Raw genomic sequence first — 18646 nt, 5'->3', positions numbered from 1 at the left:
CAATGTTGTTTGTAATTGTTATCAATTCAATGGCCAGTTTTCACTATTTACACCATCCATAAAAATTAATCTTTCTGTTTGCATTTTGTGTTGTTTGCTAATAGTGACAATCTTTTTCGTCTGTTGGGAACAAGTAGCATACTTTGCTGTTTAACTATTTCAGTAGAGTAAACATAGGTTTGTGTGAACGTGGAAATATATGCTCCTACTCAAGAGCGTACCAGATCTTTAATGAAAGAGTACAGCAATCGGATCTGGCAATCAGATTTAGCAATCATAGTCTTTTCATCTTAGAGCTATTTGTTTCTAATGGTATATGAATATAAAAAGTGAGAACATATTTATAAATAAAAAAGAGTTTGGAAGGTAAATGTCAATGAAGTTGATAAAGATGATATTTACAGAAACAAAGAATCTGGATAACACCATCTTTGAGTCACTACTTCTCCAGTTAATACCATTTGACACAATCCACTTATTATGATTTGCCAGAACATTTTTGCAAAATTTCTGCTGCAAAATTATATACTGTTGCATTACGGAGAAACAAAATCTCCATTTCTTGATCTGTTAAAAGTTGACAGATAAAGGGGAATTTTAAAAAAGCTGTATTATGGCTTCCTTGAACAAATCTTTTTGCGCCATGATAGTTTTATAAAACTAAGGCATTTGAAGACAATACTCTGCTTGGTTTCTTCCTTCTCAGTCTGGCCCATTAACTGACCTATCCATAAATGTATGGGATAAACTGCAGTATATTTGAAGTTGAAGGAGAAACAAGATTCTCCCTTGGTGGAGCACAGAGGTGATGCGAATCTGATACTACAGTTACAAACTGCTGAGCCAAGCTACAATTTCATCTTCCTGGCTAGTTGGAAAAAAAAAAAGAGAGGAGATGATCAATGGAAGAGGAGGAAGTAGAAGAAGCTATTTTAACTACCACTGACTTTGTTGATATCGGCTTTTCTTGCAGTACGCAATGCAAACCTATTTCTTAATATAATTTATATAGGTTAAGAATCGTGATTCCAGGAACTTTGAGGAGGAAAATATGTTGACCCAAAGTGGTGGAGGGTTAAAGGCATTCTTATCTCCACTTCTTCGGCACTAGTCCACTGCTGGAAATACATAGGTCTCAAACTATAGGATATGTCAACCAGAGGTGGGTGGCACATAATTTAATGACCAGTTTGCCTAGAAAATGTGAGCGCATGTGTGCACGAGTGCTTTGCTCATGCATGCAGCTTCCGCTTCAAACGCACGGCGTTTTCATGCAAGTGCCTTCCAGCATACCTTCTCAGGCAGCCGCAGTGAGGTGCAGAAATCAGCTGGGCTGCATGGGGGCAGCAAGCGATCAGAGAGTGAGATATACAGGACCAGATACCGCTGGGGGGGGGGGGAGCTGGTGATCAGAACTACCAGTTTGCCCGAAATGGTCCAAATCGGCAGCAGCCCAAATACCACTAGGTAGAATTTGAGTTGTCTGCATCCAAAGCCAAGATGATTTCCTAGAGAAATTTGTCTCTTGGTTAAGATCTTGTTCAAAGTTTCTTTCCAACTGTTCCTCTTTATTTTTTAAATCAAATGTGCTGTCAACTGCTAAGGTCTCTCAGCAGTTTCCAATCAAGTATAAAACCAAAACTTGAACAAAAGGCATTAAAATTACCAAATAAAATCCTGGTGGTTTTTTTTTTTTAAATGAGTGTTTTAGGTAAGGACCCTCAGTTCTCCAGGGAATGCATTCCAAGGAATTCACGGCTGTTCAAATTCTGTCCTGAAGTGGAGCTTGTCCCCCAGTTATTGATTTTCTTATTGGGACTTTGCAATGGTCAAATCTAAAGTTCTGTACAGTTTCCCTACACTTTTCAATCAGATCTTTAGAATCGGATGATAAGAAGTGTTTTAAATGATTGTCTTTCTATTTTTAAAGAAGCAAACGAACCTGTTTTCTGCATAACTCTCTGGTTTACACGACTTACATCCAATTTACTTACTGTGTGGTTTTCTTAGATCATGCTTGGGTTCTTCCATGGCTATTTAAGAAATCCTTGAATTACAAAAGTTCATTTAGTGATGGTTCAAAGTTACAATGGCACTGAAAACAGTGACTTAGGGCCATTTTTCACTGTTACAACCAGAAAGCTGCAGGAGCTCACAAAGCAGCACACAACTCAACATATGAAAACAGCCATGGATTCACATAAAAGGTTATTGCTGCAAGAAGCAACCACCTCACAATTACCTCAACAATCAGGTATCACACAGAAATACACAAAATCTTGCAAAGGTGCCTTGCACCAACCTGGCCTGTCCATATAAAAGCAGCCACTTTGAGGCACATAAATTCATCAAGTTTTGACGAGTTCTGGAGAACCGGTAACGGAAACCGGTAGTGGAAATTTTGAGTAGTTCAAAAGTGGGGAGGGAATGGAGATTTTACAGTATCCTTCCCCAGCCATCCCCACCAATCACGCTCAAGAACCAATAATAAAATAATTTGAATCCCACCACTGGTTACAACTGTTGTAGCATCCCCATGATCATGTGATCAAAATTCAGATGCTTGGCAACTGGTTGATACTTATGACCATTGCTGTGTCCCAAAGTCATGTGATCACCTTTTGCAACCTTTTGACAAGCAAAGTCAATGGGGAAGCCGGATTCACTTAACAACCAAGTTACTAACTTATCAACTGCAGTAATTCACTTAACAAATGTGGCGAGAAAGGTCGTAAAATGGGACAAAACTCACATAACAAATGTTTCACTTAACAACATAAATGTTGGCTTCTGTTGTGGTCATAAGTCAAGGGCTACGAGTGCTCAAGCCTCAAACATGGCAGAACTTGTAATGTGACCTAAATTTCCACCAGAATTAAAAGGAAATTTTAGAATTTAAGAAAAATTGTTTCTTAAATAGAGTTGAAGAAGAACTCAGAGCATACTTCATTTTACCAGTTCTTTCAAGGATATTGTATCTTTATCATTGTGCTAGGATTACTGGAAGTTTATTTGCTTTTTTAGCAGGCCACCATTAAGGGGCTAAGGAGCATGTGAATTTTCTAAAAGAGCAAATAAGCATGTTTATGTGTGTGATGAAAAATAGCCATGTTTGAATGCACACATTTTCAAGTGAGCATTGTAGAAGGCCATTTATTATCAACAGGAAAAACTATTTATACATATCTGTTATTCTATTTATGATGAGATTTAACCAAAGAGCTTCCCCCACACCTCTACCCCTTTCTAAACCCATAAGAGAGAATACAAGGGGTGTACCATTCTTTAACCTGGAAGCATCAGGCTGATTGATCATATAGATTTCTGCCAGAAAGTCTAAACATGCTAAATTCTCTAGGCTTGATATTTTCAAACAATGAATATTTGGAAGTTCAGCAACAATTCAACATGGAGTCCCATATCTTTTATCTTTCTGAGACTCTTCTATTTATATGAACATGATTGTTCTCAAGTTGTTTGCTACAAAATGCTAAATCATCACTTAATTTTCTCTCCCTCCCCTTCCTAAAGTTGAATGATAAATTTAGAATTTGCCTCCTTTCAATTCATCATTTTCTTTCAACCCAGGAAAGTTTCTCTTAGCACTTTAGACCGGAGATATATAAAAAAGGCACACTAGACTGCACACCTTCATTTTATTTTGGACATTGTAATAAAGTTTTGATTTACTCATTTTGCGGGCACGTTCAGCATGAGATACCCTAGTTCAGAATGTAATCTTGAGTTTTAAATAGGTAAATTTAAGAGTGGCACCACAAAATACCACAATGTTCTATTAAAAGTTGTGTTTTACTTTTTGAATTGTGGGATCCAAATTATTTATTGTGTGAATGGTATGCTGGTAAAAAAAAAAAAAACCTTTGCTTTTACTGTAAAATGAAAATGATTCAAATGTTTTAATGACAGGCGTTCTCAGTGTTAATCAAGAGTATTAGCAGTACATGGTAAAATGTAAAACTGTTAGGGCTGTGAAGTGCTGTCATCATCAAAATGGATTTTGGAGGTTATGGCAGCAGAGTCAGACAGTGAGGAGGTTGGGGAGGAACACGGGCCAGTCCTGGGGGCTGAGGAAAGCTCTGAAGAGGGCTGTGTGTCGGAGGCAAAAAGGGAGCTAGACAGCAAAGGGGCAGAGAAACAGCTGGAGCCTGTTCCCAGTGTACACATGCGGAGAGCTGCCAGAACACAAGAACAACTAAAAAAGCAGGGTCGACTTGGGAGTAAAGCCACACCTTGGAAGTGATTGGCCCCTCCCATAGGAAACAAAAGAGGAGTGAACGGGGAATGGGCTTTTGCAGGAAACAATTTGTTCCTTCGGTCGTTTCAAGAGAGGAAAGTTCTGTTTGTGACTATAAGAGATTCTGTGCCAAGTGTTGCCTTTCCCTGTGTTTGGAACCTAGCTACCTAGCAGCTCTCCAAGTGAGATAAGGTTCGTGTGGATAAATATTCCTCTGAAAGACTGTTTGCCAAGCCTTGCTGACTGTGAATGAAAGGAATTCACAGTTGTGTAAATAAAGGAGGTTTTGCTGGGTCCAAGACTCTTCATTCTTTTTCATTCTTTTTAAGGAAGCCTAGAACAATGAGGATGTGAATTCAGTATCCCACACACGCATGGATCTGAGGAACTGTCTCTCCCTGGTGGGAAAAGTCCACCCCTTTCATGCCAGACATCTGCTACGGATTCCATCTGCTAAGGAACTAAAGCTGGTGGGGTCAAGCAGAAGGGCCTTTTCTGCTATGGCCCCATCTCTGTGGAACATTCTGCCACTGGAGATGAGAGCTGCCTTCCTTCTCCCTTTGGTCTTCTGGAAGGGTATTAATGCCTGGGTTTGCCAACTGACTTGAGGTTCCAAGTGGGACTGTCATCACTTGGAGGTGGTTGATGGGTGAGAAGATCTTATTCCTACCCCATACAGCTCTAGTGTTCTGACCTAGGCTTCCCAAGAGGATGAAGCAAACTCCTTGTCCCAACAAAAACCCCTTTTATTAATTTACTGTAAATTCTGCTCATTCACATCCAGCAAAGCCTTTCAAGGGAGGATTTACAGTCACAGACCTTATCTGGTTTGGAGAGCTGACAGGCCGATATCTGCAAAACATGGCAAGGAGTCTCGGAGAGTTACAAACCAATTAAGCAAACTAATTGTCTCCTGCAAACTCCACTCCCCCTTTCCCCCTCTTTTATTTCCTCTGGGAGGAGCCATTCATCAACCACCTGTGGCCTTGCTCCCAAGTTGACCCCTGCTCTTTAGCTGTTCCCTTTGCCTGCCAACTGTGCACATGCGCACACTGGGGACAGGCTCCAGCTGTTTGTGTGCCTCACTGAAGTCTGCCTCTGAAGGCAGCTGATAACTGGCTCTGCCCCCCCTCTCTGCCTCCAACACAGAGCCCTCATCAGAGCCTTCCCCAGATTCCAGGACTGGCCCATGTTCCTCCCCAACCTCCTCACTGTCTGAATCTGCCGCCAACTCCGCTGGCATGCCACAACACCTAGTTCATTCATTCACACTTGCAAGATTCTTTTACTTTAACCTTTTAATAAATTTAATATAAGGATTCATGAGTTTAGTTTCATGATCTGGACTACCTTAAATCAATCTTGCAAGTCTGAAAATGCCTCCCCCCTCCCTCTCTTTCTAGTCATGAGGACCAGATGGGTATCAGTCTAAGAAACTTTCTCAAATTACATTTCAGCCTTGGACTCAGATTTCTTTCATCTAACTGCTGTCTCGATTGTGGCTCTTCCCCCTGTTCCTCAAGGTTATTCCTACTTCACGTTACTGTTTGGCTCCAGGGAGTGGTCAGAAACATTCTCCAGACACATCATGATTTATGGTTGGGATTTTCTTGGTGTTTTTCAGCGGAGAGGTTGCAGTCATGCCAAATGGACCAAATTTTCAATCTTACATCTGTTAACCCATTCACTGAATATAATTAACACTTGTTCTTGGAAGAGGAAATTGAATGTCCTGATAATTCCATTCATTCACACATTCGTTCACACTCAGCTGCATGAACCGTATCACTCTCAAACAAAGCTTAATTGAACACATTGGACCAATCTTTCAGATGTTCACTCTGTTCCAGTTTTTCAACAGTGTTATGTGGAATAATGTGCCATGAGATACTAAGCCCTGTCCCTCAATTAATAATACAGCAAATTTTCTAGGGTTCTGGAATCAAAGTTTCCATGGGAAAACCCTTGGTTTAATTCTTGGGGTACTATCTAAGATGGAAATGCTTTTGGTGAAACAGTTGTAAAACAAGATAGCTGCTCCCTTTCCAAAAAGATAATTATGGTTGTTGCATAAATATAAAACTTGTCCTTTTGTCTGGCCAGTTCTTATGGGCCATCGAGAAATGCAAGTAGTGACTCAATTTCTTTCAGCTTGGTTTGCATAGGTAAAGGTAAAGGTTCCCCTCGCACATATGTGCTAGTCATTCCCAACTCTAGGGGATGGTGCTCATCTCCGTTTCAAAGCCGAAGAGCCAGCACTCTCTGAAGATGTCTCCGTGGTCATGTGGCCGGCATGACTAAATGCAAAGGCGCACGGAACACTGTTACCTTCCCACCAAAGGTGGTCCCTATTTTTCTACTTGCATTTTTACATGCTTTCGAACTGCTAGGTTGGCAGAAGCCGGGACAAGTAATGGGAGCTCACTTGGTGACGCGGCGCTAGAAATTTTGAACTTTCTGATTGACAAGCTCAGAGTCTTAGCCACTGAGCCATCGCGTCCCACAGTTGGTTTGCATGAACAATAGTAAATGTTTGGATATGGGTTTTAATCTGAATTGGCCATTGTTTTCTATCCCTCATTAGTAGGAACCTTGATTGGGCTTATGAGCCAAAACTAAACCAGCTACATGATCCAGTGTGTGTGTGTGTGTGTGTGTGAGTCAGCCATAGCTTTTTAATAATCTTCTCATTGCTTCAACTTCATGCAACGATCGTCTTTCTTCTTCTACACTGGGCTGTGGCTGTTTCTAGAGAATAAGCCTGAGTAACAAAAGGATGCAGAAAATCATTCCGTGTGGAATTCCTTGGAGGAATGTCCAGGATGGAACATCTTTCTTGATTGAAAACCTGTTTTGCTTTGTTTATAAATTAGTTGTCTTTTGTGGCTGGCAGGGGCTGAACAGATTTTTTCCCTTCTCTTCAGTTTCCCTTGGGCTTCTGTGCTGTTTTTGTTGCTTTATCCTTTATTAGTTGTTTATTCCCACCTCTTAAGTCACACTGATAAGTGTTCAGAATGGGGTGGCACAGGTGGGTTGCTGCCGGCATTGGTGCCGGTTCGCTTCGTGTGTGTGCCAGACGTGTGCTGTGCACATGTGCTCAATTGAGTGTAAATTGTTCTGCGCATGCTCAGAATGTGAAAAAAATGGTTAAAAACCAAACCGGCAAAGACAGCAGCGACCAGGGAACTGGTTCGTGGGCATGGCCATCCTGCCGTCCCTACCAGTTCGGCGACCCAGTCCCAATTTCCACTATTGATTCGCCCGAACTTGTGCAAATTGGTAGCAACCCACCTCTGGCACAGACTAAAAAAACCAACCTGACTGGGTCTTATATTGTAATTGCTTTGTTCCTCTTCTGAACAAGACATCCACAAGATTTCCCTTCTCTCACCCTTTGCTTCCTGTAATAGAAAACTGTTTAAGCCTCATTTAAGTTTGCATTTGTTTTATGACGATATTTGCACGAGTTGGATTCCTGTCCCTCCAGGATAACAAGCCACTGCAGGCTGTTTTCTCTTTGGAATTATCCTGATGTTTAGGAAGGACAGAGAACTCCTCTCGTTGCGGGGGGGGGGGTCTTTTGTGTTTCAAGAAGCAACTATAGCACAGCTCCATGAACTAGAGGCCCAACCTATCCATGGCTATTAATCATCACCGTCCATTATTTACGGAAGGTTCCTTCATTGTTTCATAAAGGTATCTAGAGGGTCAATTAGAGACAACAGACAGGATTTTTCAAAGACACAAGAGGGTCAATTAAGCCGCCTTGTAATTTTCTGCTTTAACAGCAAATGCTACCCTATCATGCAACAGATCTAGTGAAATTTAGAAATAAACAAGATGCTTCTTTTCTTTCTTTCTTTCTTTTTTTTTAGTTTCAGGGATGGGGGTGGAAGAGAGAAGCAGATGTCAGTGCAGTGGTGACATATGGTTTACTGTCAAACCATGGTCAAAAAGGGGAAAAAAAACAAGGATGATTTTCAGCATTGCAGCCAACCAAGTGCAAAGTTCCTTGAAGGGTCAGCTACCTTTGGGAGATGCAAGGGGATATTGAGATGGAAGATTCTGCTTCTACTTCAGAGGTGCTTCATTTATCTAGGAATCCTGCTTGCCCACAGTAGCCCCTTCTACACATGATCTGACCAAAGATTCAATATCTCAAGCACTTACTTCTATAGTGCAACTTCCATTTTTCTTCACCCAGGACGATTAGATTCAGTAGTACTTTGAATGCAGCATGCAGTAATAGTGGTTACGAGATTATCTTTAAAACAATCTGACTTCAATGTCAACTTAAAGTCAGTTCAGGGCCATTTTGCAAACAGAAAGTCCAAGAGGTTTCAATCTTTGGCATCTTCAAGAAGACTCAAACTTCAGGGTTTGTTTGTTTTTTTTAAAAAAAACAACACCTTTTGCTGTATAGTAGAACTATAAACTAATCAAGGAGAGAAGCAACTTAGATGAAGGAGAAATTTCCTGACAGTGAGGCCTTCTGGGAGGCCTGTTTTCCCCCTTCCCAAGCCTCCGCACGAGCCCTGCATTTACCTCGCATCCAAAACGGGCCGCATGGAGATTCGTGGGAGGGGCGTGGTGGGGTGGCATGGGCGGGGTGTGGTGGGCGGGGCCAATCTGGGGCGGGATTTAAAGGTTCTCTGAACCGACCATAATGTTAGCTACGCATTCTCCCGAACTCAGGCGAACCTCTAGCAGCCCACCCCTCCTTTTAACTAAGGGGAAACCCGAGGGGGGCTTTAGAGTCAGGTTTCCCCAGATGTGCCAATATGACCTGCATAATAAATCTTTGCTTAGAGGAACATGTCAGCCTTGGAGTTCAGATTTTGTTGGGAGGGTTACTTGGAACTCTGGCATTGGTTTAATTCCACAACTTCCACATTGTGTGTTTTTAATCTGGGTCCTGAGTTTAAAAACCACCAGACAAATTTGTGCACTGCATTATCCTTGTTTTCCGAGGCTGCTTATGCGTAGCCAGAATAGCATCTGGGGGGGTTCAACTCTCCATCCGCCCGTCGCCTTTCCTACGCAAGGCAGGGGCCTTGACATAAACTGTAAAATGAGCTATGCTTTCCAAATGTATATCAGCACTTTCCATTTTATCCCATTATTCGTTTGTTCTGGTCGGGGGGCAAAAAGAGACCTGCTTTAAACAAGCATAAAATACCTTTCCTGGTATGAAAATTGCCCCGCATGTGTACATTATTATCCTATTATGTCTGTTCAATACGTGTTTTAAATTTCCGCCGGCCTCTATCTCTCTCTGCGGCTGCTCTGTTTCTTTAGACAAGCCCAGAGGGGGGAAAAAATTCAACAGGATTTCCTTAAAAAGAAGGCTTGTACAACCTGCACCTTTAATTCTTTAACGGAACGGAACATATTGCGTGCCAAAGTTTTATTTTTCTATCAGCTTGAAAAGACACACATGGGTTTTTCCATACAAATTGGACTTTAAAGTTTTAAGTGTTCTTAAAAACATCTCTTGCACAAAGCTTCTCTCGCAGCGAACATCAGTGGTTTGATCCTTATTGCCCTCTGAAGCACCTTATTTTCTCTACTGGTTTGACAGAGGCTTCTAACTAATTATTTAAGGCCGCACTCTGCTCTCCGTTGCTGCCTTGCAAGTTGCTGAGTCTCCTAAGAGAGTTGTGTGTGCATCCCGGAGAACCAAAGTCGGCTGCTTGGGTGTGAAATTATAGCAGCCACAGACAGAGAAGTCTCCAGCACATTCATCTTACTGACCACAAACATTGGGAAACAATATTAATTCCAATTCTCGGTTCTTTTTCAATTTGTCTTTCATGGCAGACGATGCGTAATGGAAGCACTTCTAGACTGCCATATCTTTTATATCTTTACATTACGGTGTCTTCTTCGGTTATTTTCTGAAGCTTCAGTGGTAGGAAATAACAATTTGGAAGTAACTTTTGAAACGGAATCCAAAGAGATTTACGGGGATTCTTTCTGGACTGTAAATGATCCCTCCCTTACAAGGGAAATTGCCTTATGGAAGGTCAAAAGATTCCTTGGCCAAGCCTTTTATCATCTCCAATAACCCGGCTGCAGCCCTTGAGATCTCTATTATATATCCGGCTTCCCTCATTTTTCAGGAACGGTTCTATAGCTAACCTGTCTCTCCGTAAATTACTGAATTGTATACTCCATCCCCAATTTTGGTTTCGGAAGACACCTTGTTAAAACTTTAAAGCTTCATGTTTTACTCTTTCTCTGCATTTCTCAAAAGTTATATTTTGGGAAGTTTTTTCCGTGGCATTCATTATCATTTTGTCTCATCACAGTGTTTGTTCTTCTTCACATCTGTCACATTACAGATACTGATGCTACTGAAGTGTATTTTGGATTGCTGATGGGTATTATACATTAGCACAAGCTTATTTTTCTGTCTCCCTAAGATCTTACAGCAATGAAATATTTGTACCTTTAACAAAAAAAAATGGATTAAAAGTAGAATATGTGTGGTAATTTGTGTTTTGATCCCTATTATAACAGGCTAGAGCAGTGATGACTAACCTTTTCCAGAGTGAGGGCCCAAAGTGTGTATGCGCATGTGCAAATGTTTGCATGTGCACCCGAACCCCCAAAATGCCATGAGGCACACATCCCATGTGCATATTCCTTGCTCCCACGTATGCCCTCCCAGCACACCTCCTCCCCCTATGCATGCACTTGCAGCTCCCCTGCATGCCCCCTGCACAGGCACGGCGGAGCTGAACTGGGGCAGCTGCTCGCATGCCATCAGAGAGGGCGCTGTGTGCCACCTCTGGCATGCGTGCTATAGATTCATCATCACGGGGCTAGAGTCCGTTTGGTGTAATGGTGAAGGTATTGTATCAGATACTGGGAGACAATGGACTTGTGTTAGGCAAACACCTAGGTGGGTGACCTTGGGCCATTCATTTTCTCTCAGCCCTAGAAGGAGGAAATGGCAACCAATTCTGCCAAGGAAGCAGCATGGACTTATCCAGATAATTGTACATAATTAAACAGAAGAAGAATAAATAATGGGATGGACTGAGAAACAAAGGTAGCATCCAAAATTGATCATTTGGTAGCAGGTGTCTCCACCCTTCTTTAAGTGACTTCAGAATCTCCTCCAATCCTGCAAAAAAAGTCTAAGGTTCCATGTGCTCCATGGAAAATGCTCTCCAACCCTGGCATGATCCCCAAATTACTGTAAACTGATATCTTAAAAAAAAGTTTATTTATACATTTTCAGTTTACATGCATAAGTGCTTTGTGAGCAGCGTTTTGTCTGGATCCATTTGCTTACATAATAATACTTTCCCCACTCTTAATTTCCACCTCTATATCCAACCATTTGTAGAACAGGCCTGAAAATACTATGCATCTTCTTTTTCTTTTATCTTTAACACCAATCTGTCAATTTCTGCACAATCTAATAATTAATATTTTAATGTCCTATTGTAGCTATTGTAGCAGGAGATCTATAGTAGCCTTTGGGTAGATGCTTTTACCGGTTCTCCAAACTTCTCAAAATTTCTACTACCAGTTCTCCAGAACTGGCTGAAATACCACCTCTGCTGTTGGCTGAATTCAATAAGCATAGCTAAATACACTACAGATAAGTAAGTTATGTGAGCAGCTAATATCTGTGGGAGAAATTCTGATTACTGTATGGTTACAAAATTGGTGTTAAAGATTTACCTATCATTTGTATATCTATCTGTCTATAAATCCAGACACTAAGCCCAATATTTCTGGAAGCATTTTTTGTATAATCAATGTGATTACCTGGGGAAATAAATCATAATTTTAAATTCAGATGCATTATTTTTATAAATCACTTTGGCAGTGTTTCCCTTATCTCGGCTTCTTGTGATGTAGGGGAATAACAGTTCTTATTATGCTTTGGTTTAGGTATTATGATCCTTAACCTGCACCTAAAGCTGAACAAATAATAAAAAAATGAATTATTTATTGTACATAATGAAACTCCTATGCATTTGCTGAGATCTATGTGCACAACGGAGCCTTCTTTATATATTCATTATTCAGGCTTATTAAAAGATTTTGCGTAGCCCTATTGATGTAGAATTACTGGAAGTCGTTCAATTATTTTGTATCTTTTTATTAAATTCATAACTTTCTACATTATGAAGCAAAATCACACACAACCTGTTGCTTTTCTTTCTTGGGATACTGGATATCATTGAGAATGCCAGTCCCATATATTTTGAATCATTTTTACTAACTATGTCATGTCATTAAATACAACCAGATCAAAACCACAACAGATTAGTTTGTTCATCCAATCCTATTTTGTAGGTATACAAGCAGTCCGTAAAAGAACTACCTTGTGGCAAGATTAGGTAGGTAGATAGGTAGGTAAGTAGGTAGGTAGGTAGGTAGGTTGGTAGGTTGGTAGGTTGGTAGATAGGTAGGTAGGTAGGTAGGTACCGTGTTTCCCCCAAAATAAGGTCTTATTTTCTTTTCACTCCCGAAATAAGTGCTTGGCTTTATTTTCGGCGAGGTCTTATTATTTTTGAGGTGCAGGAGGAGGCGAGTGTGGTCACCTCATGGTTGCGGCTGTGTTGCAATATTTTTAGGGAGGGCTTATTTTGGGGTGAAGGCTTATTTTAGTGTATGCGCTCAAAAGCCCAATTGGGCTTATTATCTGGTGAGGTCTTATTTTTAGGGAAACAGGGTAGATAGTGGAGAAGATCATTATAGAAACTTAGGTGGATAATGTGTATCATGGAAAATAGATTGTATCTTCATAAAAACTCTTTTGAAGACCTTGGTTGCTGGGGATATGCACAAATATTTAAGAGACAAAAAGATGGATGGATGGATGGATGGATGGATGGATGGATGGATGGTTCGATGGACGGACACAGACAGACCATTGAATCATAGAATTTTATATTGGCCAAGTGTGATTTGACACAAGGAATTTGTCTCCAGTGCATAAGCTCATAGTGTACATGTAAACAGTACAGTAATGGGCCATAGATCATAATAAACAACAATTGGTAAATCATAAGAAACCAATGGGAGAGGATAGCAGGAAAGATGGGAGGATGAGAAAAGATGAGAAATAAGATAGTGGTGTGGGAAATAGATGATAGCGCTAGCTAGCTAGCTAGCTAGATAGATAGATAGATAGGAATGACTTTCATTTCTAATCATCATCTGGCCATTCTTCTGAAAAGCATGACCATCCTAAAATAGAAATTAAAGAGATTGTTTCTTAAGAGTGTTCCCTGATATATATTCTTTGATAACCACATTTAACTGCCTTCCATTTTGACAGACTCATACAGAGGAGGTAGATGTTCCATGCTTAAAAAAAACAATGCCAACATGTCTATAGTCTTGAAAATATGGAGTAGCCTGATATCCGTGAAGCTTATTGAGGCAGGGGAAGGAATCTTAAAGGCTGTGTTTTGTATTTTTTTTCCTCTGTAGCAATAGATAACGGTTCAGAATATTAAGTAGAGACCCCCATATTAAACACAATAAAACGTGTTCCAGGACTGGGATGCTGCTCATGTTGAGAAACTTAACGGCCATTTGTGGGCAGGCTTGCAAACCACCTGTATTTGTCATCATTTGCACCTGACGGCTTGTTATTTTTGTCTAAGTAGGTAAACAGATGAATGGCCTCAGTTGCAACTGTTCAGGAGACAATTCCAGGTATGATACGCTCCATAATGAGGCCACCAAATCTTGTTTACAGCCTACTTGGCTCACTGCTAGTAGGCATATATTTATAGCAGTCAGTTTACTATTTTTGTGACACTACTCTTGATGGACCAAATGTGTCTTTCATTAGGCAGCTAAGCCGAACTGGTGCAATTGCCCTGAGAGCCATGTTCAGTGTGATTTGCAATGTAAAGTCTTTGTCTGGATGTGCAAAAGCGGTGTAGGAATTGATGGAGAAGGAGTTGGGAAGACCATTTCCCTCTCTTGTTGAGATAACTTGGGGATCCTTCTGTTTATGGTTTTGTTTGATAGAAATAAATAAAGGCAAAGGTAAAGGTTCCCCTCACACATATGTGCTAGTCGTTCCTGACTCTAAGGGGTGGTGCTCATCTCCATTTCGAAGAGCCAGCGCTGTCTGATGACAATTCCGTGGGTCATGTGGCCTGCATGACTAAATGTCGAAGGTGCACAGAACACTCTTACCTTCCCACCGAAGGTGGTTCCTATTTTTCTACTTGCGTGCTTTTGAACTGTTAGGTTGGCAGAATCTGGGGCAAGTAACAAGAGTTCACTCTGTTATGCGGCGCTAGGGATTTGAACCACCAACTGCCAACCTTTCTGATCGACAAGCTCAGCGTCTTAGCCACTGAGCCACCATAACCCCATATATGATGGAAATAAGTATTCTATTATTAATTTCATATATCTATATTGTAACATACTTTTCCTATCAGATGGGATGGGGCGGGTAAATGTAGAAGAGGCAGTCCCTCAAATGTCAAATATCATCTGTGCTGTACACAAATTATTCAGTGATTTGTATACATTTACAAATTATAAAAGTAATTTGCCTTTGAATGTTGTGATAGAAGTATCTGTTTCAGTTAGAGATGTCATAAGCCTTGGTATTGATGAGATTCATTCTCTCTCTTTCTTTCTCTCTCTCTCTCTCTCTCTCTCTCTCTCTCTCTCTCTCCCCTCCCATCTCCCCCCTCTTCTTTCCCTCCTTTTTAATATTATTGTATTAAAATGTGCGTGTGTGTTGTGTTGCTAAAAGATTGAATGAATCTGAATCCATGAAACATCTCTAATGCAAAGAAACTAAAAATATCACTGCTTAACCTGATGCCACGCATATATTCTTTCCTGACCTATTTATTACTGTACCATATTTTTTGTGTCTTATTTTCTGGGTATTATTTTGCCGTGAATAGTCAAGTAACTCCCCCAAAGAATGATGGTTATTAAGGAGGCTAAACATGAAAGCAACACAACACAACAACTATCAACCTTGGCTAAAACTACCAACTCAGAGCATATACTTTGAAATGAAAAGATGATGTTGTGTTGAAAAATTAACAGAAATTGAGACTATTTGAAGATAGGAGCGCATCAATGTAAAACAAATGAAAAAAGAAAAAGAAAAAAGCTTGCCATCTGGATAGAACTTGATGGTGCATTTGTAGGTAGGCTCCAGAAGTTCATTTCAGGCCTTGCTGAATTCAGATGGTTTCAAGGGATATTTTCTCATTTTTAGAGTTTTATAATTTAAGTTGCATCTTTTCAGAATTTAAGATGATCATGTGCAAATAGAAAAGCAGTCTGCTCTTGCAACTCAGCATGCTCACCCATAACTATTGTACGGATAATCCTTGACTTAAGACCACAATTAATCCTGGAATTACAGTCGTAAATCTTGCTGGTCATTAAGCATGTGACTGTGCTCAGTTTTATGACCTTTTTGATGCTGTCATTAAGTAAACTCACTTTAGCCAATGGACATTTCTTGCTAGAAACCGGAAATAAATGCGGCAAAGAATGTAAATTGTGATCACATGACCTTGGAACACTCCAAACAGCTGTAAATGGGGGCTGGTTGCCTACACATTTATAATGCATCCCTGCTGGGTTGGACCAAGAACCACCTGAGTCCAGCATTTTGGTTATCAGCCTAGCCAAAAAGGTGCTGAACATGCCTCCAAGCAGGAGATAAATGTTGAATGAGACTTAAAGATTCTCTTCTGTAAATGTATCTAGTCCCCTCTTAAAGCCATCCCAGTTAGTAAATGTCAGCGTGTCTTCCTAGGGTTTTTAAGGGTTCGAACAAACACATTGTCTTTTTTTTCACCCTGAGTCTTCACATTGCCCGGGCTCAGGTTGACCCTGGGTCTCAGGACCTGGACAGCACCCCAAAGTTCGGGGGAGCTGGTTGTTTAGAAGAGATTCGGGTTAATGCCAAGGTTCCAAATAACACCCCCAATGAAAGAAGACCCCGAGGCTTGAGTTTCCTCAAAGTTCCATTTTATTAGAGATGTCATATTGGCACATCTGGGAAAACCTGTATCTGAAAGTTTCTAGGTTTTCCCCACCCAAGTGAAAGTCCAAGCCCCTGCCCAGCACCTACATGTCCATCACATGATTCAATCAGGTACCATCCAAACCCAGGAATTGCCTCCCAGTCGACTCAACGCAGCTGCAGGCCCAGTTGACCTTGACTTTCTGAGAAAGAATGTTATTATGGCTACATATCACCTACACTCTGTATAATCCCCCCTCCCAGTTTCCCACAGTAGAAAATGTGGCAGGCCTGAAATCCCAAAGGTAAAAGATGGCTTCCAGGTCTGACACACATTCTATTGATGTCTGGTTTTCAGAGTGAGAGTCAGTGAGTTTAATGAAGATTGAGGTGCGTCTTCTACTCCTACTTAGGCCTGAAAGTCTATTCTGTGACTTTGAGCCAGTCACTCCCTGCCAACCCTTGGAAGAAGGCAATGGCAAATCAATTCTTGAATTATAGTGTTTAGATGATTGCAAGGACTTTACCACGCAATTGCCTGCAGTCAAGTCTGACTCAAAATCTCCAGGTAAGAGGGAGTAACTTTACAGTTTGAATGAACTGTTCTCAAATTCGGTGTCTACTTCCAAACATTATGCTAATCTATTTCCAAATCTATGCAAATTGCCTAGTAGGAGTATTCATGCACAACAGTTTCTCCGGAGCCCTTTGACATTATTCTTTGATATTTTTGTTTTGTTGTGTTCAAATCCTTGTAAATATTTGAACACCATTTTCTCTAAGAAATAATATGATCGAAAGCATGGAATGTCAATATCCTTCAGCAGCCAATCTGTAATATTTCCCCATTGTCAAATTAAGAATCCTGGAGATAATGTTTCTGGGAGGTTAAAACATGTTAAAAATCAATTTTCATAAAACTGTGGTTTTTTTTTATATTCTCTGTTTATACTGTGTATACTGAAAGAAAGATTAAAATGCAAACACAGAATTATTTCCCTGTTTTCTTTTCTTGGTGCCTGCAATGGGTTATCATTTATTTATGAGACCTAAAAATCCGGAATATATGGAAATCTTGCCTTGAAGCACAATATAATATTGGTCTGAAAATGTTGTCTGACAGTTTCTTCTCCTAGTTTCCTAGAAAGTTACTGTGAATGATTTTTTTTTTAAAGAGAAGCCTCAATATACTATGCATTTGAAAGTAATCTTAAAGCACGTTAGTTGTGATTTCTAGCCCTCCTTGTATCTTCCTCACAATTCCTGCTGCAGATCATTCCTGTAATTTTAATGCATGATTAAACATGCAGTTGTTCCGGGCCTGAACAAAGATAGACACCTGTCAGCCTACTGTTGAGATTGAAAGACAGACATGCAACCATTCTTCCAGTGCTGTATATTTGCCTTCCCTCTACAACCCATAGACTCAAGAGGGATTTATTGATTTATTAAAGCAAGCTTAAGAAATCTTTTCTCAGATGAGGGTTTAGTCACAATGCCAAATGGTTGGGCATAACATTTCCTGGTGCTGGGTGACTGGAGAAAGACTGATCCTGAAACTGTAAGGAAACTGGTCCATTGATGCAGCTGCATTTTGCAAACTTATAATTATTACCCGTATCCTAGTCCCATGATTTCTCCCCCCCCCCCGTTCTCAGTTTCCCCATTCACATTCAAACTATTTGAATTATTATTATTTTCTAAGTGAAATAAAAGAATCAAATTATCTGTAATGTGACATGGATATATGAACTGTTGAAACCAGCTTAAGTGGACAATTAAAGACTTCCATGATGTGGCATGTGTATTAAATTGCTTTCAAGCCTGGTTTTCCTAGCAGAGAACACTTGTGTTAGTGTAGTTCAGAACACACTGGTGCAAATGTTTAGGTAATAGTGCAGTGATGGCGAACCCATGGCACGTGTGCCAGAGGTGACACACAGTGCCCTCTCTGATGGCACGCAAGCCGTCACCCCAGTTCAGTTCCATTGCACATGTGCCCGTGCCTCCTGTCAGACAGCTGGTTTTCGGGTCTCTGCCACGCATGATTGGGGGGCAAGGCATGTGTGTGGGGGTCATGTATGCATGCACAGGGGTTTGTGATGCGTGCAGGGGGTTATGGCCACATGTGCAAGGGCGGGTGACGTGCAGGGGCCTGTGTACACATGCATAAGGGGCAGGGGGTATGTGAGGGTGTGTGCGCGCATCATATTTTCAGGGTTCAGGCAGGTGCACTTTGGGCTCTCCGACTGAAGAAAGGTTAGCCATCGCTGTGATAGTGGTAGCCAGCAGGGATCATACAGAGCGTTGTGTCTCAGATATCTAAATAAGTTATGAAATATGAAGAAAAAAAATCTTAAATAGGGATCATCCAAACAAAATCCCAACGTAATATT

At 40.8% G+C, this 18646-nt stretch overlaps 1 protein-coding gene across 3 annotated transcripts in view; it reads left to right on the top strand.

Moving 5' to 3' along the window:
* Positions 1–18646, top strand: part of WWOX (WW domain containing oxidoreductase) — a 576922-nt gene that overhangs the window by 205474 nt on the left and 352802 nt on the right. The window lies entirely within an intron of this gene.

Source organism: Thamnophis sirtalis, unplaced genomic scaffold, assembly GCF_051295495.1.
Source record: "Thamnophis sirtalis isolate CommonGarterSnake01/CBP01778 unplaced genomic scaffold, rThaSir2_p1.2 scaffold_14, whole genome shotgun sequence".
NCBI lineage: Eukaryota > Metazoa > Chordata > Lepidosauria > Squamata > Natricidae > Thamnophis > Thamnophis sirtalis.
The sequence above is the reverse complement of the archived record's forward strand: the minus strand, read 5'-3'. Positions and strand labels throughout refer to the sequence as shown.